At 37.1% G+C, this 27,257-nt stretch overlaps 1 long non-coding RNA gene across 1 annotated transcript; it reads left to right on the plus strand.

Annotated features, from left to right (window-relative positions):
* Nucleotides 1–268: 268 nt before the first annotated feature.
* On the plus strand, nt 269–3,716 carry LOC103099126 (uncharacterized). The gene is made up of 4 exons (XR_008912599.1): nt 269–549; nt 1,545–1,657; nt 2,945–3,162; nt 3,464–3,716. It is a non-coding gene; the product is annotated as an uncharacterized LOC103099126 (long non-coding RNA).
* Nucleotides 3,717–27,257: the final 23,541 nt, after the last annotated feature.

Consider the following 27,257-nt stretch of genomic DNA (forward strand, 5'->3'; position numbering starts at 1 on the left):
AAATAGAAGCCATTGGATGATTAACCTTAACTCTATTTTTGTAGATGAGGAAATGGAGGCACAGAGAGATAAATTTCTTGTTAGTTTTGTTGACTTTTCAGGGATCACACAGCTATGAAGGTTGTGAGGCAGTATTTAAATGTAAATCTTCTTGACTTGAAATAACTCCACTCTATCCTCTATTGCATGTGTGTCTATGCCACAATGGGCAGGACTAGAACTAATGGTTAAAGACACAGGGTGGCATATTTTACTCACACCAGGAAAAAATAAAACAATTGCCTCCAACTTGCTAATAATTAGAATGATACAAAAATGGAATGGATTTTTCCTGGATTTGTCAGTTTCATTTGGCTGGAGAACCTAAGGCTGAAGTCAGAGGACCTTTTCTCAGGCTAAAGAGGGTGCTCCTGTTCAGTTACAGGAGGGACTGTGCAGTCATCTAAGTCCCTTCCAGCCCTGAGATTCTGGGATTGTATGTGTATGTAGTCTTGGTTCATAAAAGGGATGCCAAGGACCAGTTGATAGTCTGCCAATGCTTCCCCTCAGGTGAGTGAGACCACTGTCAGGCTGCAGCTGCTGATTTGGTGGCTCAGCTCCTGCCAATCACTTGGCACTGATTTGAGGCTACTAATCTATGTCTTTCTGCCTAATTGACTATGGACAAAAAGTGGCCATGAAATATAAATAATCCATGGTAAGAGCCTAATCCAAGTGGCCATGGAATATAAATAATCCGTGGTTAGAGCTGAATCCAAGTTCCTGGCATCCAGCAGGCTAATCCTTTCTCCCTTTTCCCAGAGAGGCAATCCAGTCTGTTATGAAATTTCACATCAAGGCCCCCTTTTCCAAGGCTAAGCCCAGAGCAGCATTCTCTTCCACCCCATCTCACTTAGCTATGTGGTTCCGTGAGAACAAGATTCTTCTGACAAGTACAGACACGGAGATGGCTGGGAATAAACTCCTAACAAGTTGCCAACCTGACTGGTGGGGCCCAGGGAACCCATATCCATAAGCAGACCTTAGCATATGTACGGAGCTGGCTTCAGGAACTGGCAATTTACCATGTGGACTTTTTATTTCCTAAAGGCAGCATGACATAAGTCAAAGTGAATTTCTAAATCTTTCTAAAGTTGTCCCTTCCCTCCTCCTGAGTCTAGTATCATGCAAAGAATATGTAGGTTCCCCATAATCTGAGGAGGAAGGGCCCAGGACTCCAAGGGGACATTTTTGCTTGAATGCTCGTGTTGACTCCAAATTCTGCATTTCTCACACAATATGGCCTCCCGCTGCCCCCTCCACCTGTCTTGAAACTAGTTCCAGAATGCCGTATATTCCACCATTTGCTCAAATGTTTGCTAAGGACGGGAGGCCGTCTGGTTTGCCATTTGTTGTTCAGAGCACAAACAATATGGAATCCATGAGAACACTCAGCCCTTTGGTGGGTGAAGGCAGGGAAGGAAGCAGAGCCAGTGATGCAGGCAGGGCATGACTTTGGTCATCAGGGAGGCCATTGCAAAGTACTTTTCTGTCTGTATTCAAAGGACTTCAACCTGTGGAACACTTCAAACTGCTGGTGACTTGCCAAGGAGAGAGATGTGTCTGAAAAAGTCGAGCTCGTGAAATATTCTCTTCTCATTCATCAAGTCCATTCCAAGTCAGCAAAACATTTCAAAAATACATGAGCCTGTTTCACATCCAAAGCACCATGTTAGAGGCACTGAGTGCTTTGCTGTCCACATGGCTAGACATTTGGTGTTTTCCATTTTTCGTAGCAGATGGAATTTGCTAAGTGCAGGAGGCTCTGGTGTTCAAAACTGAGTCACCAGCAGTTCACACATGTTAACAAGTCCGTTTCTCCTAGACTTTGGTCGTGCATTGCATATGCTAACATGGAAACCCTATGTCTGACTGACTGGCATTGGCAGGAGGTCTAGGACATGAGCTGGGGGTAGCAGAGGCAGCCAATTTCCTAATTGGCATTAATTTTGTTAAGTATCACCCTAAAGGTCAGAGCAAGGAGCAGAGATTTATGCTCACATGGACAGAGATTGGGTAGTAACAATAAAAGGAGCTCTAATAAATCAAGCTATCTAAAAGTGGAACAATTAGCCTCAGGAGACAGTGCGTTTCCCATCACTGCCAGTCAGCATCACAGACTCTCAAGGCTGGAAGGGATCTCTAAGTATGACTAGTTAGTGTAGCGTGTCATTGGGCCATTAGTCTCCAGACAGCAGCCTTGGCAAGTGACTTGCAGACCGTTTGGAGACACTCACACTACCTTCCTCCATAACCACTTTTGAACTCACTTTTGTGGCTTGAAGTGCTATCATTTCAGAATGTGGGTGTTGAACTGGTTCCTTCCATCTCTAATTTTTATGGCAGCTCCAGTTGTTCTAAAGTTTTCCTTAATATTAAGGCAAACTATCAGAGTACAGAAATACATTCCCCTTGGTCATAATGGCATTGAATAGCAAAGCCAGGGGGTGTGCATTGTGTGTGTGTGTGTGTGTGTGTGTGTGTGTGTGTGTGTGTGGTTCTATTTTGCAGAATTGAATGAGAAGAAATAAGCCTGGATCAAATTTGGGAGATGGTACAGTGCTTTCCATGAGGCTGAACTGTCCGCACAATGGAAAACCATCTTCATAAAGCCATTCAACCTCACGGATACTACATGGTTGAAGATCACCATCTTCAAATGCTCAGAATTTTGAGTAACTTGAAGGGCATAAGAAACAAATACATTTTTTAGATATGAGGTCACAATAGTTCACTAGTAATAGGGGAAGATATCAACTAGGACACAAATGCTGAAAGAAAGCATGTAACAAATATGGGGGATACCTGAGGGGCAGTCCGAATGCTTATTGATTATTGGTCTTCTGGTAATACTTAAAAAAACCTGGAGCATAGATGTGATACTCATATCCACTTGAATCTCAAGGTGTAAGCAATGGTTGTGTCCTGTGGCAGCCATGGTGGAAGCCGGGATAACTTCATGGCATCTGCATGAATGTCACGCCAATCTGGGGAATACATTTGGTACTCGATGAACCCCAGGATGGAGAAGAGCCTCTGAGGCATAAATGACTCTAGTATCCCCAGTGAACTGAGCTCAAGTCTACTACCCTCCACACTTGATCTGTTGCCTAGAGACAAAAGGTGAGTTTAAGATACCCTTTCCCATACCTGAGGGTGTAGTCTCATCAGCTTTTACAAAGGTCTTCACCTATATAGGACAAACTTATAATTCGGGTTACTGTCTTAGAAATTAAGGTATTCCTGTAATCCAGGTAGAACATGGGGGCTATTTATTTAGGATTTAGCACCTTAGATAGGAATGTGTAACCTCTTTTGATAGGGTTTGCTTATTTTTTTTTCTATCTCCAGTGCTTAGCACAGCAATCAGGATAGGTGCTTAATAAATATTAGTGGATTGATTGTTTATTCCTCTCTACCTCAGTGTTTCTTCCATTTAAGCCTATGCAAGGATGCCAATCATGGATATGCTCCATTATGTTGGAAAACAAAAAATCCTTTGAACCTAAAATCAAAACTAGACAGTGCGATTTGAATTTCAGCAAAAATCCCCTCAACGGCATCCCTGGCTGGTTGGAATGATACTTATACTGGTGAAATTCCAGACAGAAGTAAGAATTAAAACACACCTCTGAATCGCTCCAGAACCTGATATTTTCTTTTCATCACATTAAATAAAAGGCATTTTTTCATCTTAAAGTAACTTTTTAAAAAATAACACAGCATTGCCTTTTTTTTTGAGTTTTTGTTTATGTCACAATCAAAACACCTTTAATTATTTCAAATTCTTATACACATTTCTCTGTTATGACATAAGGTTTCTACTATTGGGTACCTCACAGAATACAGCTCTGGAAAAAGGAACACAATTATATGCATTGTGAGTGCTTGAAGAGGTCCACTGGTGCAACAGGGTTCTTTTTGCTCCCTATGTGGTCTTGGCTGAGCCACTGCCCCTAGTTAGATGACCCTCTATTTCCTTCTTTCTGTATTGGAAAATAATAATCCTTGCATTGTGTGCTTCATAAAGTGGTTGAATTTATCAAATGCTATAACAGATATTGTAAATGCCTGGGAAATATCAAGACAAGAGGATGTTGTGATTCTTGTTGGTTCAGTCTAACCAAGGTTCACAACAACAAGCATTCACACACAACACTTTCAGATTTGCAACATTCTATTATTTTTTCCTGGAAGGCATGCATTATTATTCTCCATATTCTGCATATTTTGCAAACAAAGAAGGCAGCATTTGAAGGGTCTTCAAGCTCTTTACATCATTAGATCCTCAACAATTCTGGGAGGTACGTGCTATTGTAATTCCCATTTTGCAGATGAGGAAACAGAGAGAGCAGGTAAAATACTTGCTCAGGGACATATGACTAGTGAATGTCAATGATCAGATTTAATTGAGGCCTTTCTTATACATGTCTAATACCCTATCTACTAGGCTACCCAAATTACCCAGGAGTGAAGATGATCTTTTTAAATAAAATAATTTTCTTTTTTACACAGTACAAATAAAGTAAGAAGGGAAATCTTGGCTCTTACTTCTACACTTGAGAAAGTATTTTCCACTCAACAACTCCCAGAGTTAGGGAGTATATTATTAATGTCCATTTTATACATGAGAAGACAGAAGCACAGAAAGGTGGATCAAGCTGATGAAAAAGCTAGCAAGTTTCAGAGCTAGGATTTGAACACAGGTCTTCCTGGCTTCCAAGCCAGCATATTTGCATTATTTCCTGTTGCTTCCTGACTATCAAGAATGGCTTTGATGGAAAATATTCAGTGTAGCTTAGAAAATGGAGTTTTTTCAATGACTACAGTCTTATATTAACCAATGGTATCTGACAGTGAATGATCAGCTTCCCGACAGGGCCCAAGGTTGAAGACCCAGGCTAGGAAAGGCTCAATTGAATTAATCACCAGTCTCTGCCTGGTGAACAGAATTGAGAATTTGGAAGGATGTCTATCAATTGTAGGTTGTTGGCAAGAACAACAGTGGGCTCTGTGAAGGTCGGCCCATTAAAGGCAGCAATGGTTTAACAAGATAAATAACAAGTCTTTAATGATACCAGAAAAGCCTGAATAAACTGCTGCTGGATGGATCATCTATTACATACAGATGGCCATCAGGATCCATGAGGATTTCATGGTACCATCTGCCTACATCCATTGAGACTGGATTCCAAGATGGTGGGATTTCCTCCAGATTTCATTATTAGTAACACGTTGTCTTGCTTAGCTTGATTCATGGGCTGTTTCAGGACCTCATCTTGTCAACTGCTGTTTCATGTAACTGGCTTGGATGGATTACAATTGCCTAGGGCAAAGCCAATAACTCATTTTACATTAGAAAAAGGTATATTCCTTAGTATCACAAGATTTAAAGGCAATGAAATTAATTTAGATCAACCATGCCATTTTACAGTGGAGGAAAATGAGGCACAGAAAAAGAAAATGAATGCTTTATAGGATCCTAAATTTAGTACTGTAGGCTTAAAAGGCAATCAAATTTACCTAGAACCTCTCTTTGTTTAGATGTTGAAATTGAGGCATTGAGAGGTAAAGTGACTCACCTGGGATCATAATGAGTAAACTTCACAGGCTAGGCTTGAATCAGTCTTCTTCTGGACGCTAAGTCTCTTATCTAAGGTTAAGCAAGAAAAGCAATTAAGCAAGAAAGCCAGGATTTCAATCTTAGTCTTCTCTTTTTAAATAATGTGTTTTTCCCCACTGCTTTCTACTATTACTTGATAGAATTGATAGGATCTGAAAATGGATTGAATATTAGATACATAGATGTATTCTAGATAGATACATAGACGTGACGTAGGTATGTTAGCATACCCTTAGAGAAAAGCATGGGAATCTTCCTTTGGGAGAAGGCCATGAGAATCATATTTCAGAATGTATTAACATACCTGTTCAGTCTTTATCAATGCTTTGGCTGAAAAATGGAAAGGCTCCAAAAGTCCTGCCATTTTGAACATAGGTAATACATGAATGCTCATGAATGATAGTTCAACAAGCAGAAATGTTGAAGACATTAGAAGTAGCAGAGTTGTTTGTTTGTTTATTTTGGAGAGGGAGCAATAAGCAGGGATACTGACATGAATCTCTTTGTTGACCACTTGGAGATGGCTGGTATATAAATGCCAAGTGAGGAGTGAGCCTCTCCATTAGGGTCCAGGTCCTACTCTTCCTATACCATCTGGGATTTTAGTAGGAACAGGTCCCTCATACTCTGAAATCTTGCATTTCTCACTAGTTAGCAGTGGTTAAATATCAACTGCAAAACCTGGAGTTTTAGCATTACTCAAACATAAATTGTGGATTGTTCAATTACCCACTTTGTGTGCTAGATCTATATTCTATACTGGTTCTCAACTTTGTACCTACTCTACTTTATTAATTATTCATATTGTTCCTAAAGATATTTAATTACCTATAGTGGTCTTCCAATGTATTACATCCCCCTCAACAGGTTCTCATTCTAGAAGGGCAGTGAGACCTCTCCTGCATTGACAAATGATGACAAGGTGGATGAGGGAGGAACATAGAACCTGTACATTGGGGACTCTGACATTCCAGAAGAATCCCCTAATCTTGGACATGCTCTTTATTCCCTATGGCCAACACATCCCTCTACCTAAGAGAAGACTAAGATTGAAATTCTGGATTTCTCACTTAATTGGGTGACCTTAGATAAGAGACTTAGAGTCCAGAAAAAGATAGATTCAAGCCTAGCCTCTGATGTTTACTCATTATGATCCCAGGTGAGTCACTTTGCCTCTTAAGGGAGATGCTAAGCTACCGAACCTCAATAAATATGCCAATCCTGAAGCTGCCACTCACTCCTCTGTGAAAGCTGTCATTCCTCTGTGGAAGCTGCCACTCTACAGTGGAAGTTGCTACTCTACAATTGAAGCTGTCACTCTATAGTAGAGCTGCTACTCCATTCTATCAGCTCCAAAAAGGCTACTCTACTAGCTCCCGAGCTTATTCACCAGCTTTAAAGCTAACTGATTAGCCCTCAGACTATTCCACTAGCTATTGGGCTATTTTGCCACCAAAAACCACTTCTTCTTTTGGATTGAATGCAGTTTGAGTCTCCCATTCTTAGGATGAGACCCTGGTTCAAACTTGAGTGTTTCTTCCACATCAAGCTTAGATTCCACCAACCTTTAGTAAGAAAGTTCTCCTTCATTTCTAATCCAGAGCAACCTTTCTGTTGTAAAATCCATTTTCGCTTGTCCTTACATGAGAAGAGTTAAATGAGTCAATTTAGTGTATGCTATTTTTTCCCCTAACCATTTCAGGGACATGCATGTATCCAATAAACATTGATTAAGTACTTTCTATTTTTGAATTCCTTATACTGAAACACATGCACTAGATATTGAGAATATGAAGAGAGAGAGAGAGAAAAGAAAATATCAGAGATGCCTTATGTTGGAGCAAAATTCTTGTCCCTGGATTGGTTCAAACCAATTGCTTAACTAGTGAGAGAAGGTAAGGAGGTAATTTTTGACCTCAGAGGTTTATCTCTTCCCTGGATTCCTGGATTTCCACTTTCTGCAACATTGGGGAATATATATCATAGAAATGTGTTGGACAATAAGAGAAACAATCCCAGTACTACAGAAGCAGAAAAAGGGAGGAGTCACTTCTGGTTAGTAAAATGGTACATGGGATGGGCAATTGGTGGTAGAGAAATAGATTTCCTGGAGGAGGTAACATTTGTATTTCCATTATATTTCCATTATAGAATAGAAAATTTAAATAGTCAGAAAAAGGAAGAGGGATTCCAGGCTAGAAACATGTTTATAAGTTCATAATAACACCCCACCTCAGTTTGCTTCGGCTGAACAGATGGAAGAAACCAATAAGAAGGTTCAATGGCTGAGATGGCAACACAACAAAGCATGTTGGAGCACAAAAGACAACACAGCCATCCAATGCAGCTGAGGAAGTCTCCAGGTGTAAGGACTTTTCGTGCCAATGGACTCAGGCTTCCAACGCCAAGAGAGTGGGACTGTCTCTGTGCATCGACTTTTCCACTTAAATCTCCTTCACGCACAAGTGTGTTTGTGCACACTCATCTATCATAGATGAAAAAGCACAAAGACAATCGTCATCCTCGGTTACTGAGAGACTACTACTAATACCCCACCTTTCACAAATGCTCACACATACATAAAATAGGCACCCACATACTCTAATTCACTTGCATGCATATGCACAATATGATTGTTCCTTCTCTTCTCCTGATTAAATGTGTCTAGAGCACTTTGGATTTCTCTTTTGTCTTTGTCAATCTACAAGAATCCACTAAATGTCTACTATATATTAGGTTTAATGCTTGGTTCTTGGGATCCAAAGATAAAGATGGGCACCCTCCTATCCCTTGCCCCCTCCTTATTTATGTTTATTTTGATTCACTGTCACTGTTTTATTAGAAGTTCCTTGAGAGAAAGATGGGATTGAGTTCATCATCACTTTCCAGAGCCCTTGAATTCTGTTCATTCTTTATCTTGTGGATATACAATATCACCATAGAGGAAGGAAGGACATTCCCTTTATCCATGAAGACTGTAGCATTCTTTCTCATCCTGTTTCTTTATAAAATCTCTACAATAGATCTACACATCATGTTATATAGGCCTTCCTCTTTCTTTCAAGTAGGTAGTATCACAACCCTCAGGTGATCCATATGTTATTCCCCACTATTCTCATATATCCTGAATGACCCTTTCCCAAATCATATGTTTTTATCAATGATCTCTCTTCCATCATTTCTTATATTTAGATCTTCCCTAGGAGTATTCAAGTCAACTTACATCTACCATGTGTTTCTGTTGTCCTTTGGGTCATATTCAATTCTGGTTCCTCAGAGATGGTGATGCTTCAAGATTCATATACATATATCATCCCTCAGAGGATGCTAGCAACAGATGAATGGGCCTCTGTATTGGGAGCAGCTTGGATTATTAAGGTTTCCCAAAACATAACACCTATATGCCAATAGAATTGCAGAATCACTTTTGATATTCCCTGCAATGCTGACTATCCTGGATAGTCAAGGTCTTGATTTCTAAGGTCTTGAGATCTTGATTTCTAAGAGCACAGTACAAGTTTCCATTCAGTGTGCTGGGGCCCCTCATTGGTTTTTTCCAGACAATGTAAGGATAGAGCTGTAAAAACATGAACATGTAAGAACATTCATTATCCCTCAGTCTTTACATGAGCCCACTTTTGTTTTTTTTTCACTCCTGTTTTTTTTTTAATGATGTTCCTTACTCTGTGTAATTATTAAAATTGATGGCCAAAGATAATACTGGTTTAAAAAAAGGAACCGTGGTCACCATAGGTAGAGACATTAAAGTGGGAAATATAGGAAGGAGGTAGAAAATATCACTTAGCAAAAATGCCCCAAGTCCTAATCCTAGTGCCTCCAGACTATGACTGGAAATCTGAATGTGAATCTCACCAGAATCCAAAGTCCATATCAGGAAGCCAAAAGAGCCAAAGACACTGAAAAATTGCGGAGAAACTTCAGTGCACACGAGGTCAAGACCTCCAAGAATTCTACCAGAGCTCACACTCACTAGGCTAAGGTCACCCAGAAGAGCACCCAAATGAGCCAAGCATGAAGAATGACAGCAAAAATACCTCCAAGAATGAAGAGCTAGGATAAAGACCCTGAATCTCTCTCAGGCTCCCGCTTATTTATAATTTTCTCTACCCATCAGCTCTCCTCGTCACATCTCAGGAATCAATCACAACCTTTCAATTCGCCTAGCACTGGGGGGAGGTAAGGGGGCAGGAGGGAGCAGTGCTTGTGCTCTTTTAGGGCATGAACTTTCTTTGTTAATGACTTACTAAGTGTTAAGTAGGGATACTTTAAGTTCTTGATGGATTAAATTAAAATAGGCAAAGGAATAAATAATTCCCTTTCACATCTGGTTCTTCATTTCCATGTGTGACAATTCTCTCACACCTATATAGGGTTACTCTATTGTCCTTTGGATGAAATACTTTTTAACTCCTCAGATATTTATGACAAAATCAACATATCCATGACATAATGCCCATAATTTTTTTTATATTAACAAGATTTACTGGAAAACATTTTGGGTCATTAAGGGAGTTGTACAACTCTTTAGTTTAAGCTCTTTCTGTTTAATACTGACCCCAGCTCACAAACAGGTGTGCAATATATATGTATTGAATTATTGATACATTTATTGTTTAGTAGGAATGGGCTGGCTAAATGGTTTAATGGTTTAGTGTGTTGGGGAGGAATGTAGGTGAAAGGGGAGTAGTGAGAGATAACATTATAATGGCAGGGAATAACAAGATCATAGTTTTGATTACTATTCTATTCTCTCTACCTTAACTGATTTCTCCTTTGGGGCATAGCCTTGTAGTGGCCACAAGACTTGGGCTGACTTCATAGATTCACTTATTGTAGACATAGGACCCTCAATCCCTAATCAATACAGAGCTTCCTAAAATAAAGTCAGCTTTAGCTCAGAAGCAGTAGGAGATGTGAAAAGGAAGTGACTCTTTTTCAAGGATATGATATCCTCTTCCCTTTCGCTCTCCTTCTTTCCACTCTGTAGTTCAGCAAGGATAGTATTGGATTTTGAAAATCATTATGTTGGAGTTTACATCAGTGATTAGGAGAATCCTACCTTCTAAGGACCTATTAGGAAAGTTAGGGAAGGCAATCTGATCACAAAGTCTGGCTAATGATTTCCAAAGGGCAGAGTTTAGTGAGACTAAAAAGGTCACTTTTATTTTTGAGCCTCAGATTCCTTCTCAGTATAATGGAAGTAAACAAGTTGTATACCCCAGAAGAAGATAATGAAGATTCTCCAGAAAGGCTCTCCAAACTTACTAATAGGGATATCCTGTCCAACAGTATAGATTACAACCCAAGTTTTCTCATCCTACATAACTTTTCCCTATATCTTCAAATGAATTTGCAATGGAGTTCCTCCCAACATACTGGTAGTCTCCCCCAGTTGTTGGATGTAATCATGGAGGACTTCTGCTATCTTATTCATCCTTACTCTTGCTCTTTTTTATTGTGAAGGAATAAAGATGTTCTACAAGAAATACTTGAGTAAAAAAGAAAATGAGTTGATCCTGTGCTTGTATGGATAGCACTCGGTAAATCTTATAGTATGAGAAAAATGGAAATATTTTTGTTTTAATTTTTGTATGGTATAGAATTTAGAACTAGATGAAACTTTAAACATCATCTACTAAGGCATTTGGTGAATCTTTTAGAGATCACATGCCCAAATTATATCTTCAAGTTGCCTGTGAGGCCCCCCCCCCCCAATTACCCCAGACAACAGAGGAAGTGCTTGCATTTGGCTGCTGGGTGGAGGGACAGGGCACATGAAAAATATCCTCAGGTACCATGGAGAGGGAAAACAGAGAAGCTTCCCCTGGCATACTGGGGCATACATGCCATGTCTTCACCAGCATGGATCTAGTACAACACTGTTCATTTTATGAAAGAATGTGTGGCCCCAAGAAAGATTTTTCCAAGGTCACAAAAGGAGAATATCAGAGATGAATGTAGGACCCAGGTCTTTCATCTCATAGCTCTAGCCTCTTTCCCTAAGAAACATAGGCTCTCTGAACAAGAATTTGGCTTATTTTGAACCAATGCCAGTAGCCTGTCAAATTTACTCCAATGTCCATAAGTATCTTATTTCTGGACCTGCCCACTTAAAAATGTTTTACACACTTACATGTCTGTACCAAACAATCTGTTCTTTAACACTGGAGAGGAAATGGCATGCTGCAGAGTCCAAGTGGGAAAAGCTCATTGAGTCATGCCCTCCTTGCCACCTTCCTCAGCTAACTCAAGCATGCTTGATAGAGCTGCATCAGGCTCTGTCTCAATGAACAGATGGGTGGGAAAAAAAACCAACATTCCATCAGGAAACACACACTGAAGCCAACACAAACTTGCTTCTAAGTCCCCTGAGGGATCTCACAGAGGGGAAGCTTGTCTCTTTCTGGCTTCCAGTTTCAAGCAATAGGAGGAGAGCATGGGGCTCACTTGAAACCACCTGTCCATCAAAAACACCTGCAGTTTCCTCAATCCTGTCACTCATTTCAAGTCTATGAGTCAGGAAAGAAAAGGGATATGTCTGAATGATTTAATGAGATTAGCTCCATACTCCAGCAAAGCAAGATATGAATCCAACCAACTTCTATATTTAACCACTTTATGAAAAAGGCTGAAGTTGATCCATCTCTTTCTTTGTCTTGGTCACTAGTTAGAGAAAGATCATAGGTGGTACAATGGATGGTACTGGACTTGGAATCAAGAAACCTGAATATGCATGTGGTCTCGGACATTTATCTTGGGCAAGTCAATGAACAACTGACAGCTAACGTGTCCTTAACTATGATGTAGGAACAAACAACCTCTATCTCTAAAAAATGTTATAAAGATCAAATGAGACATTTAGTGACCTGCAGACTTTAAAGTCCTACATAAATACCTATTATGGTAATAATAGCAACTTTATTATCTTTAGAAGTACCCTTTTTCTTTTTATTGGTTGTTAATTTTGTAAATTTCATGTAAAAAGAATTGTTAATATTAAGTTAAAATTTTTTTGAGTTTCAAATTCTCTTCTTCTGTCACTCTTGAATCCCCTCCATGAGAAGGCAAGCAACTTGATATAGATTATACATGCTTGATTAAACAAACATATTTCCATATTTTCCATGAAACAAAGAAAACACAGAACAAAAAAGAATGTTTAAAAAGTATGCTTCAATCTGCATTCAGGCTTCATCAGTCTTTTCTTGTAAGTCCTTCAGAATTCTCTTTTATCATTGTATTGCAGGGAATAGCTCAGTCATTAACTGTTGTTCTACTGTGTACAATGTTCTCCTGGTGAATGTTCATTCACTTTCTATCAGTTCATATAAGTCCTCCCAGGTTCTTTTGAAACTACCCTGCTAATAATTTCTCCTAGAACAATAGTATTTCATCAAAATCACATACCAGAACTTGTTTAACTCTTCCTCAATTGTTGGGCATCCCTTCAATTCCAAATCCTTTGACACTAAAAAGAGAGAGAGAGAGAGAGAGAGAGAGAGAGAGAGAGAGAGAGAGAGAGAGAGAGAGAGAGAGAGAGAGAGAGAGGAAGAGAGAGAGAGAGAGAGAGAAAGAGAGAGAGAGAGAGAGATGTTTTAAACATTTTTGCACAAATAAGAAATTTTTCTTTTTTCTTTAACCTCTCTGGCACACATTCCTACTAGTGGTATTGATGAAACAAAGAGTATGTATAGTTTCATAGTCTTTTGGAAATAGTTTCAAATTGTTCTGTAGATCATGTATCCCCACCAGTGTGTTTACTTTTACCATCTAAATAAAGTTCACGTTTTATTCAAAGCAAAAGACATTTAATCAAGTAGCATAACAAAAAAAGATGAGAAAATATTTCTCTATTTACATATCTCACAATCTATTGTTCATTATCATGCTACTAATAGGGGAGAGTTCATTTGCAAAGCACACAGAAGACCAGGGATCAGGGGGCACATATCTAGTGAACACATATGGCCAGGGGGAATACAGTACGGCATAGACATCAGCAAATTGTGCTGGCATATATTTGGGAGACACACACATAGGGCTATATTGACATAGTCATGACACATGCATAGTAAAGATGTGCTTCTGTCTCTTATCTCTGATGATATGCTTTTGAGGCATTCTAATATCATTGAATCTATCTCAGTTATTCTTCGGTGAACACTGACTTAAGTGTCAAGTTCCTCTGAGTCATCTTGTCTAGGTATCTCCCCTGATATTGTTAACTTCTAAATTGCTCTACAAAAATATATATTGGGCTTTACTTATTTAGCTCACTTCTGGATCATCTGCTATACTTTACTACCATTTAGTAGAGATGTAATGGTTGGCAGGTCTCTCTCTGAGAAGGGCAGGCTGATGTTCTTTTGTACATAACCTAGAGCTATATCATAATACCTAATGAGGCAACCAGGATATGACCTCTAACTAAAATTGTCTACCATTTTGACTCTCTTCTCTTGGTGCTGATTTGAGATTTCTTTGTGCAAAATAATTCTATGTCATGAGGTCTTTTTTGTTGGTCCTATGAGATTTACTTTGATTGAGTTTGTGCCCTATCAAGCTCATTTGATAAAATATATCACCTTAAAAAAACATGGGGCTATGCATGTAATAGAGTGGGATAAATGTGAGATTACTTTCACTTTCATTTTGTTCCCTGATTGATTTAGAAGTGAAGTTTGGGACAAGGACAAAAGGCTAAGTGAACAAGCAATATCATCAGCTTCATTTTTTGTTTCATATATTCCTCCCTTTATTGTGTATATATCAACCAACCAACTTTTATCTTACATTTGGATGAATACAAACCCATGCAGTCTCCTTCCTCTTAGAAAGAACATAGGGTTAAGAATTATAGGAATTGTATTCAAACCCAATATTTGACAATTACTTAATACCTATGTGACATGGAAAAAGTTGTTCAACCTTTCTGTGCCTCAATTTCTCTATCTACAAAATGATGGTCTATTTGGCCTCTAAATTGGTTTTTTCTTCAGGTTCAAATCGTATATCTGTCATTTTAAAAACAAAGAAATGGAAACTCAAGGGAAGGAAAAAATCTTACCAAAGGTAATAAAGCTGGGTATGACCGATGTTCAAACCCAGGTCTATCAGATAGGTAGCATAATAATAATGACTCTTCATTACTCCATTATTTCTGGCAATTATATTGGAATAGTTAGCCATTTCCATTTCCAGTTAATTTTAGAGATGAGGAAACTAAGACAAACCAGGTTAAGTGACTTGTTCAGGGTCACACAGATAATAAATATCTGAGACTAGATTTGAACTCAAGAAGATGAGCCTTTCTGACTCTGGGCCCAGTGCTTTATCTATTGTACTACCTACTGCCCAGAAGAAACTATAGTAAGTATAGTATTTTTCCAGCACAGGTATACATAGGTAATTTCTTGCAATATGAAGTCTAGACATTTTTTAGGGTCATGACTTTAAGGTAATCTAATAATTCTTAAATTTTATCTCCTGAATCAATTTTTCTGGCCAGATTTTTTTTTTGTGAGATATTTCATAGTTTCTTTTTTTAAAATTCTTTTGATTTTGTTTTATTACTTTTTGATGTCTCCAAGTCATTACCTTCTATTTGACCAATTCTAAGATTGAATTTCTTTCATAACCTTTTGTTCCTTATTTTCCATTTGGTCCATTCTACTTTTCATGGCACTCTTTTCTTCACGGGATTTTGTTGTTGTTGTTGTTTATTTTTTTCCCAGTAGGTCAATTCTGTTTTTTAATTTTTTTCTTCATTGGATTTTTGTGCCTCTTTCCCCAGTTGAATAATTTTGCCTTTAAAGCTGTTATTTTCTTTTTTCATTACTTTCATTTTTTCACACTTTTCTTTAACGTCTTATTTGATTTTTGAAATTTTTAAAATTTGAATTTGAATTCCTTTTTTAAAAGTTATTTAAGAGCTTGAGACCAGATTTCCCACCCAGAAAGTTTTCCATGTGGTTTTTTGATTTCAGAACCTCCTGTTGATCCTGTGCTTTGCTCTTTGCCCCTATAGACATTTTCAAGGGTTAAGTTTTTTTTTCTGCTGTTTGCTCATTTTCTCCTCAGTCTTTTTTTGGCCTGTGGATGGGGAATTACAAAAGTTGCTTGCTGATTCTGTCTCCGCTGCTGGCTTGCTGGGTTTTGCCCTGGGGCTAAGTCTTTGGTGCAGTTTTGGAGGCTTGAAAAGGTCCAATGCTATGTATGGGCTTCTGGATCTCACTGTAGGCTGGTGCTAGGGTATAGGACTTTTAGGGGTGGGTCTGAAGTGCTCTTTTGCTGATGTATCCCTGTCTGGGGACTCCAAAATTAGCTTATGTCTAATCTCAGAATATAGCACAATAGGTGTGTGTGTGGCGGGGGGAGAGGGGTTGGCCAGAATTCTTCTGTGTGCAGTTTTGCTTCTAGTCCCCTATTTTTCCCTGGGAAAATCAATTCTCTCTGCCTATTTTTTTTTTGTGTTCAGCAGGAAAGCTCCCTCACACCTTCTTGCTGTTCATTTTAGAGTCCTGTCATTTTGAGGTGGTTTTTAAAGATTGGTTTTGTGTAAAGTGGAAGTTTAAGGGGATCTTGAAATAACAAGAAGTTCCTTTTTTTAGCCACTATTCAAAATGAGAGCAGGGAGAACCATCAATTAAAAGTGCAATGCTTTATTGGAGGAGAGAGAAAGAGAGAGATGTGGGGTGATGCCTCAAGTCGCTGACCTGAGACAAATGCCCAAAGATTTAGAGAAAACCCACTTTATTTGTAGGAAAATACAATCCCTCAATTTAAATGACACCAGCTTGACACATTCAAGTCTTCCTGAAGGGAATATCCTTCAAATTCACATTTTTAAGGAATGGTTGGAAACTGTTTAAAAAAATAAAAGAGGGGGAGATTTGTATCCTGAGGGAAGCTTGGACTTTCAATATGAAGAGGGAAAAAGAGAGGAGAATCCCCTTCCACAAAGTAGGGATGAAGGTAGACAGCAAATGTAATGGGTTGGCTCAGAGACAGGAAAGGGATTTTGGCCTCAGGAGGTTTTGGCCTCAGGGCACATCCAGCCCAACCCAGCTGAACATAATCCCATGAAAAATCTTCAGAACTGAGGGAAGCCCAAGCTCCAACAATGCTCCCTCACTGACTGCTGAACTTTAATCCAATCAAAACCCTCCAGAGGACAGGGAAGATCAAACTCCAACACTACTCACCCAGATAGTGCACTGAGAGATCTGACAAAGCTTCAAGAGGAGAGACTGACAGAAAGTCCCAAAACCAAAAAAATGAGAGGAGCAAGAACACAGACAAATACAGGGAGCAAAGAAGGGGTAAATGTGAGCAAAAAACAGAAAATGAAGAAAGAAATTACAATTGACAGCTTTTGCACAGGCACTGAACTATGAACAAACAATAGATGGGAGAAGACAAGGAATAAAACAGAAATCTCAGCAAATTGGATACAGTCTTTGGAAGAACTCAAAATGCAATTCAAAACACAATTAAAAGAGGTTGAAGACAATTGGGAAAAGAATTTAAAAACTAAGATAAGTCACCTGGGAACAGAAAATAGTGTCCTGAAAGCCAGAATCAACCAGCTTGAAAATGAGGCAAAGGAGATGAAAGATGAGGCAAAGAAGATGAAAGATGAGGCAAAGAAGATTAGAGATGAGATAAAAAGAATGATAGATGACCTCCAAAGAAAATCAGATCAGAAAGAGGAGACCAAAAAGCCAGGGATGAAATCCAGTCTTTAAGAACCAGAATACAACTACTAGAATTAAGTGACATCACAAGGCAACAGGACACTATAAAACAAAACAAAAAGAATGAAAAAAATTGAGGAAAATATGAAGCATCTCATTCACAAAAAAAGAGGATTTAGAAAATCATTTGAGAAGAGACAATTTAAGAATCATTGGTCTACCAGAAGACCATGACAAAAGAAAAAAGCCTGGACATAATACTACAGGAAATTATTCAAGAAAAATGCCCCGATATTCTAGAACAAGAGGGAAAAATGGAGATTGATAGAATCCACAGATCACCTCCTGTACTTAATCCCCAACTGACAACACCCAGGAATGTTATAGCCAAATTCAAGAACTATCAGACCAAAGAAAATATATTACAAGCTGCCAAGAAGAAGTCATTCAGATACCATGGAACCAGAGTGAGGAAAACCCAGTATCTGACTACATCCACACTGAAAGACCAAAAGGCATGGAATATGATATTCTGGAAAGCAAGGGAACTAGGTCTACAACTAAGAATCAACTACCCAGCAAAACTGATTATATTCTTACAGGGGAAAGTATGGTCATTCAACAAAATAGAAGAATTCCAAGAATTTGTAAAGAAAAGACCAGACCTGAACAGAAAATTTGATGCCCAAGCACAGAACTCAAGAGACTCATTAAAAGGTAATTAAAAAAGAGGGGGTGGGGGAAGAAAAACAAAATAAAACAAACCAACAAAAAACAACAACACTTTTTCAAAGAGACTCAATAAGTTAAAATGATATGTATCCCTACAAGAAAAGAGGTCATTGGTAACTCTTAAAAATTGTTATTTTCAACTGGGCAGCTAGAAGAATTATACTTAGAGGGAACAGTGACAAACTGTATAGGATGAAATGACAAGATATAAATAGGTACATAGACATATGTATGCATGAATATATTTACAAGTATATCTATATATACATATATATCTACACAACTAGACCTTTAAAAAGAGGTTACTACTAAAAGAAATGGGAAAAGAAACAAAAGGGGATAAATTTATATGTCACAAAGAAGCTCATGGCGGGATGGGGAGAACATCAATACACTGGAAGGGTAAAGAGGTTGGAGATAGGGAATACTCAACTCTTACATGCATTGAAATTGACCCACAGAGGGAAGAACAACCAATTCATTGGGGGCAGAGAATACATTTGTGCCTTATAGAGGAATAGAAGGGTAACTAATGGACTGGTGGGGAGGGAAGCAGTACAAGGGAGGGAGAGGGTGGGGGTAATTTTAGAAAGAATGCAAAGCAAATAAGGGGGGGGGGAATAAGAAGGGAGGTGGGTAGAAAGGGAAGTAAAAACAAACATTAGTATAGAAGGAAATAGTGAAAGAAGAAAAGGCAGGATCAGGAGTAGAAATCAAAATGCTGGGAAATACATAGCTAGTAATCATAACTCCGAATGTGAATGGAATGAACTCACCCATAAAACACAAGTGAATAGCAGAGTGGATTAGAATCCAAAATCATACCATATGTTGTCTATAAGAAACACACATGAGGAAGGTAGATATGCTTAGGGTGAAAGTAAGAGGATGGAGCCAAATCTATTGGGCATCAACTGATAAAAAGGAGGAAAGCCAAAGTAAAAATAAACCTAGTTGAATGTAATACTACAAAATCAGTTAGTTAGAGAACAAATCATAGAAAAAACAAATAAAATCGACAAATTACTGCCAAGTCTAATTAAAAAAAGGAAAAAAGAAAACCGAATCGACAGTATGGAAGATGAAAAGGGAGACCTCACCTCTAATGAAGAGGAAATTAAGGCAATCATTAAAACCTATTATGCCCAATTATATGGCAACAAATATGGCAATCTAGGTGATATGGATGAATACTTACAAAAATATAAATTGCCAAGAATAACAGAGGAAGAAATAGATTACCTAAACAACCCCATATCAGAAAAAAAAATTGAACAAGCCATCAAAGCATTCACTACCTAAGAAAAAATCCCCAGGTCCTGATGGATTCACAAATGAATTCTATCAAATATTCAAAGAACAACTAATCCCAATTTATACAAATTATTTCACAGAATAAGCCAAGTAGGAGTTCTGTCAAATTCATTTTATGACACAAACATGGTACTGATCCCAAAGCCAGGAAGGTCAAAAATAGAGAAAGAAAACTATAGACCAATCTCCTTAATGAATATAGATGCAAAAATCCTAAATAGGATACTAGCAAAAAGACTCCAGCAAGTCATCACAAGGGTTATTCACTATGACCAGGTAGGATTCATACCAGAAATGCAAGGATGGTTCAATATTAGGAAAACCATCTACATAATTGACCATATCAACAAGCAAACCAACAAAAATCACATGATTATCTCAATAGATACAGAAAAAGCCTTTGCTAAAATACAACACCCATTCCTATCAAAAAAACTAGAAAGTATAGGAATAGAAGGGCCTTTCCTAAAAATAATGAACAGTATATATCTAAAACCATCAGCAAACATTATCTGCAATGGGGACAAATTCGAAGCCTTCCCAATAAGATCAGGAATGAAACAAGGATGCCCATTATCACCTTTATTGTTTAATATTGTACTAGAAACACTAGCAGTAGCAATTAGAGAAGAAAAATAAATTGAAGGTATTAAAATTGGCAATGAGGACACCAAGCTATCACTCTTTGCAGATGGCATGATGGTCTACTTAAAGAATCCTTGAGAATCAACAAAAAACTAGTGTAAATAATCAACAACTTTAGCAAAGTTGCAGGATACAAAATAAACCCGCATAAGTCATCAGCATTTCTATATATCTCCAACCCATATCAGCAGCAAGAACTAGAAAGAGAAATTGCATGAAAATCACCTGAGACAACATAAAATATTTAGGGATCTATTTGCTAAGGCAAACACAGGAAGTATATGAACACAACTACAAAACACTCTCCACACAGTTAAAACTAGATCTAAATAATTGGAAAAACATTGATTGCTCATGGGTGGGACGAGCTAACAAAATTAAAATTACAATCCTACACAAATTAATTTACTTATTTATAGTGTCATACCCATTGAACTACCAAAAAATTTTTTTGCTGAATTGGAAAAAACCTTAACAAAATTCATTTGGAAGAACAAAAGATCAAGGATATCCAAGGAAATCATGAAAAAAATACAAAGGAAGGAGGACTTGTAGTCCCAGAACTCAAACTATACTATAAAGTAGTGGTCATCAAAACAATTTGGTACTGGCTAAGAGACAGAAAGGAGGATCAGTGGAATAGACTTGGGGTAAATGACCTCAGCAAGTCAGTCTATGATAAGCCCAAATATCCCAGTTTTGGGGACCAAAACACACTTTCTAATAAAAACTGCTGGGAAAATTGGAAGACAGTATGGGAGAAATTAGGTTTGGATCAATATCTCACACCCTACACCAAGATAAACTCAGAATGGGTGAATGCCCTGAATATAAAGAAGGAAAGTATAAGCAAATTAGGGGAACACAGAATAGTATACTTGTCAGATCTATGGGAAAGGAAAGACTATAAAACCAAGCAAGAGCTAGAAAAAAAATCACAAAATGTAAAATCAATAATTTTGATTATATCAAATTAAAAAGCTTTTGTACAAACAAATGTAATGCATCCAAAATTAGAAGGGAAGCAACAAGTTGGGAAATAATCTTCTTTACAAAAACCTCTGACAAAGGTCTAATTACTCAAATTCATAAAGAGCTAAACCAATTGTATAAAAAAATTAAGCCATTCTCAAATTGGTAAATGGGCAAGGGACATGAATTGGCAATTTTCAGTTACAGAAATCAAAACTATTAATAATCTCATGAAAAAGTGTTCTAAATCTCTTATAATCAGACAAATGCAAATCAAAACAACTCTGAGGTATCACCTCACACCTAGCAGATTGGCTAGCATGACTGTAAAGGAAAGTAATGAATGCTGGAGGGGATGTGGCAAAGTTGGGACATTAATGCATTGCTGGTGGAGTTGTGAATTGATCCAACCATTCTGGAGAGCAATTTGGAACTATGGCCAAAGGGCACTAAAAGACTGTCTGCTCTTTGATCCAGCTATAACACTGCTTTGTTTGTACCCCCAAAGAAATAATAAGGAAAAAGACATGTAAAAAATATTCATAGCCGCGCTCTTTGTGGTGGCAAAAAATTGGAAAATGAGGGGATGCCCTTCAATTGGGGAATGGCTGAACAAATTGTGGTATATGTTGGTGATGGAATACTATTGTGCTCAAAGGAATAATAAAGTGGAGGAATTCCATGGCAACTGGAACAACCTCCAGGAAGTGATGTAGAGTGAGAGGAGCAGAACCAGGAAAACATTGTACACAGAGACTGATACACTGTGGTACAATTGACTGTAATGGATTTCTCCATTAGTGACAAAGTAATGAACCTAAACTACTTGGAGGAACCTTCGAGGAAAAACACTATCCACATCCAGAGGAAACACAGTGGAAGTAAAAACACAGAAGAAAAACAACTGCTTGAATACATGGATTGAAGGGACATGGTTTGAGATGTAGACTAAATATACATCCTAGTGCAGACATCAACAACATGGTTCTGATCAAGGACGCGAGCAATACCTAATGAAATTGGGCGTTGGTTGTGGGAAGAGTAGGAGGAGGGGAGGGAGAGAAATAATGTGATTATTGTAACCAAGGAATAAAAGAAAAGTCCCTTCAATTGGGAATTGTTGGGAGGGGGGGAAGATTTCCAGTCACCAGCAGGAAAAGTGGGTAACCCTCAGGAAAAAGTCTTTTCCCCAACTTCTCTCTTAGACATCTCAGGAAGGAGAGACCCTCAGTGTTCTCTCAGTCAGAGTCTCCTCCTTCTCAGGATTCCACTCCTCAGGCCCCTTCCCCATTGAGGTGATCAATTTCACATACTCTTCAGACTTGGTACTTTTTCTGTAGTGCCAGTCTCTGTCACAAGACAGAGGTTTTAATCTGCATATAATACCAAAACAATTTGTGATACATTTTGGGTGCCAGGGATGCTTGGGAGATTGCTACCTCTGACAAACCACTATTGTGTTTTCCCAAAGCTTCTAGCCCACCTGGTCTCTCAGACAGACAACCCTTTTGAATGCAAAGTGCACAAGCTGGGGAGAAATAGGTGAAGGGAGTGAGAATGCAAATTAAAGCAGCCAAAGATTTCTTGTGAAAGAAACTGGGGAAGGGACCCATAGAGCAGGCAGGAGGCTATTATCATTTGGTTCATAAAACTTATTTCTAAATCACTAGACTACAGTTTTAAACATTTTAAAAGTACAAACTTAAAAAATACACATCCTAAAACATTCCTATAATAATAAATATTCCTATATTTAGAATAAAACATTCCTATAGTAAAGACACTGGTTGTTTCTGATAGTAAAGACGTAAGTTGCTTTTGTTTCACTCAGCCCAAAGGAGATTAACTTCCACTCCGGTCCTAGGGATATTGATTTTGGAGATATTAATAACTATTACCTTGAAAATAACACACTAATTTCTCACTCTCCACAGTTTGGACTACTGTCAGAGTGGTTTAGGCTTTGGCTGCTGCAGAGCTGCCATCTTGGCTTCTCCCTTTATTACAGGTCTACATAAAAAGACACCCCAAAGACTTCAGGTATGAGGGAAGAAATCTAGACAAAAAAAAAATCAAATTGTCCAACACAGAGGAGTCTTTCAAAATCTGGATCAAAGGTGAGCCAGATAAATTTGAAACCTGTACCTGTGGGCAAGAAGATGAAGGCATGACTACCTGGAGCCTATACCATTCTGAAACTGGACCATGTGTTGGAATCCTATAATGTTTTGACCAGATAGATTATGCTGGCAACATTCTGGACTTCTGCATTTTCTTGGTATATGAAGGATATAAGTGCAAAACCCCAACTTCAAATATGATAACAGCTAATAATAGCTATCTACATAATACTGTGTACCAGATACTATGATAAGCACTGAAGGTTCAAAGAAAGGGAATAAAATGGTTTTTACTCGAGGAACTCATCATCTAATGGGGTAAAAAACATTGAAATAACGTTATACTAGCAAGCTATGTAAAGGACTAAGAATATTCCTATTCCCTTCAGAAGAACGCAAAGTACAGACTTAACACAAAGTCCCAGTTCAGTTGAAAATAGCAAACAAATGGGGGCATCTGGGTAGCTCAGTGGATTGAGAGCCAGATCTAGAGATGGGAGGTCCTAGTTTCAAATCTGGCCTCAGACACATCACAGTTGTGTGGCCCTGAGCAAGTCACTTGACCCCCATTGCCTAACCCTTACCACTCTTCTGCCTTGGAACCAATACACAGTATTGATTCGAAGACAGACGATAAGGGTTTAAAAAAAAAAGAAAAGAAAAGAAGAAAAGAAAAGAAAATAGCAAACAAATGAAAACAGCAATGATGAAGAGATGGTACAGATTTATGGATTCCCAAAACATAAACCCAGAAGAATATAACTCTTCTATATCTGCAGGTTTATCCTATAACAGAAATATAGTTCTATCAATAGTTTTGGTAGAATTTCTGGAAGAAATGGAGCAAAAAATTAAAAATGATATATGAACTCTAGAAGAAAGAGTTAGAAGGAGAATAAATAGTTTAGTACAAGAGGTATTAAAATCTTACCCACATAATAGACTTCTTAAGAATTAGAAAGGACCAAGCATATGTCAATTATTCCATGACACAAGAAAAATGGACTAAATTGAAAGGCAAAAACGTAGAGGTAAATTTATGATTTATTCTATCAAAATAATAGCCTTGAAAATGGATCAAGAAAAGATACTTGAAAATTGTAATCTAAAAACACCTAGATGACACATAAAAACCATGTGGTATGTAGATGTATGCATGAGGGAGAGGGTCGATATATATTTATTGTGGGTCAAGTTAAAAAAGAATGGATCCATGGGTTACTGGCTGAAAAACCAAAAACAAACAAACAAACAAACAAAAAACAAATGAAAAGTCCCAGGAATGTTATTATAAAAATCATGTCTTTGAGGCAATGAAAAAAAATAGTTCAAATAAACAAGATGAAAAAGTTAAAGTACCAAGGAGTCACAATCACTATCACACAAGACCTAGAAGTTCCAAACATATAATGGAGAGGTGAGAATTGGATACTTCCCCTAGGATATAAAAAATAATGACTTTTACTACCAAGAATAACCTCTCCAGAAAATTAGCACATAATTTTACTAAGAAAAAAAGTGTTTTTTTTTAAATGAAATAGAGGATTCCCCAGCATTCCTGATGAAAAGATCATTTCTGATTAAATATTTTGGAGTTCAGGCAAAGAAGTTTAGAAAATATAGAATATGACATAAACATGAATAATTCAAAGGGATTATACTAGTATTAGTATTAGTTATACTAGTATGAATTATTTGCATTTTAATAGGAAGAGGAAAAAAGAGAGTCCCATCAGAACCCTAATAGCTTCAAGGGTCATGAAGAACATAAGCAAAATAGGACAGAAAAATTTTGTTTATCTTATCTCTTTTAATTATCTAAACATAAAAAAATAGTGGAAGGGGAAATAATGTTCTAGGGAAGAAAAAGGGAAGAAGGGATAGAACTTATCACCTTACATAATTAGTATGCTCAAGAAGAATATTGTACAAACATGGAAGAAGGGTGAGTGGGAGCAGGATGTACACAACCATCACTTTCATCGGAATAGGGCAAAGAAGGGTTGAATGCACACATAGAAAATTAGAAAATTGTTAAGGTGGAAATACATTAAAAATCAACAGGGAAACAGGCTAGAACTTGAAGAAGAGAAAGAGAAATAAAAGGGATGGAGGGGTGAGTCACAAACCAAAGGAACTATAGCTTTAGAAGATATATCACCAAAGGAAAAATAACAAGAAAGAAAAGGAAAAAGTAAAGGACCTGTGATCAGGGACTAGGCAATGAAAAGAGAAGAAGAATTGTGGACAAAAGTGCATTACATCAATTATAGATCACTAGTGTGGCACATACTTCTTTCTTACCACTTTTTTCTTTGTAAAGAGAATAGAAAAGGATCAGTTGGAGGGAAAATGAAAAATCTCAACCATGCATGTGAATGGGATAATCTCATTCCTAAAATAGTAGAAATTAATAGAACAGATTAAGAAGAATTCACCAGTATGTTGTTATACAAAATATACTTGAAACAGAAATCAGGGAGTTAAAATAATGCAAGATCATTTTTTCTTTCAGGTAAGTCCAAGAGGTAAGCACAGAAATCATGACTAGATATAAGATTTTACTGAAATTTTACTTGATTAAAATGAATAAATAAGAAAACTATGTCTAAATATACTCCAAAAAATGAAATAAAATAATAATAATTATTATTATACATGTTCTTTTTCTCATACACACATTTACATATCACATGGTAGAATATCTAAATATCTAAAGGGAATGTTAATCAATTTACATAAAGAAATAATCATTTTTATAAATTTTATATAAATAATCAACTTTAATAGTTAGGGATCTTAATAAATTCCTTTTACTGCCTCTAGGAGACGATAGGAAAAAGCTAAAACCCTGAGTAGAATTTCAGGAAAGTTTAATATGTTAGAGCTTTGATGAATACTTAATTAATTAATTAATTAATTTTAAACTAAAAGGGATATTTCTCTTTCAAGACTCTCAATGATACCCTTGCAAATCCCTGCTCATGTGGAAGGCAAAAATCCAAAAAGACAAAATATTAAAAATGATCTTACAAGCAATGTACAATAAAAATTAGATTTGATGAAGGGTTTTTGAAAAAATAATCACAAATTAATTGAAATCATTTGGTTTTAATCCAAAGAAATGGTAGGTTTAAGAACAACTCTAAGGAATAATGAATAATTTAACTGGAGAACATTACAAAAATAAGTTAACATGCTAGAATATTTGGAATTGAATCAAAGTAGTTCTTATTTTAAATTTATATCTCTAAAACCATTTATCAACACAAGAAAGAACAGATGAATGAATTAACTTTACCAAAAATTCTAGGGGAAAAAACTATTAAAAATGCCCACCCAAACAATAAAATAGAAATCCTGAAAATTAAGGAAGAGAGTGACAAAATTAAAAGCAAATGTCATTTAATTAAAACTTAAGTAGAAATTTTAAATAGATAATATCTCACTTATTTTTTTCAAAGAGAGGAAATAATTTTTCACTGTAATAATGATTAAGAATTCACAAAATCTGAATGTGTTAAAGGATATTGTTAGAAATTATTTTGCCTAATGTATGTTATCAAAAATGACAATTTAAATATAATATACAAATATAGGAAGTGTACAGAACACTCAGATAAACAGAGCATGAAATATAGTTTATTTTTATTTATTTATTTTTTGAAAACCCTTATCTTCCATCTTAGAATCAATAATGTGTTCTAAGACAGAAGAGGCTAGTCAATGGAGGCTAAGTGTCCGAGGCTCAGATTTGAACCTAGCACCTCCCATCTCTAGGCCTGGCCCTCAATCCACTGAGTCACTGAGATGCCCCCTGAAATATAGTTTAAATAACCTAATATTAGAGAAAATAATTTGAACAAGTCATAAATGAACTCATCAGGAAATGGCAAAGAACTATATGGATATGCAATGAATTATATTTTTAAAATAATTCCCATATTGCATAAACTACTCAAAAAATTAAGAAAAGAATTGTTTAGGTACTGAAAATGTGGGATTGATGACTATGTTAGAGAAAAAAAAGAATGAAATTATACATCAATATTCCTAATTAAGATAAGCATAAAATTTTAAAGAAGATGTTAGCAA

The sequence above is a fragment of the Monodelphis domestica genome, chromosome 5, assembly GCF_027887165.1.
Source record: "Monodelphis domestica isolate mMonDom1 chromosome 5, mMonDom1.pri, whole genome shotgun sequence".
In the NCBI taxonomy this organism is placed as follows: domain Eukaryota; kingdom Metazoa; phylum Chordata; class Mammalia; order Didelphimorphia; family Didelphidae; genus Monodelphis; species Monodelphis domestica.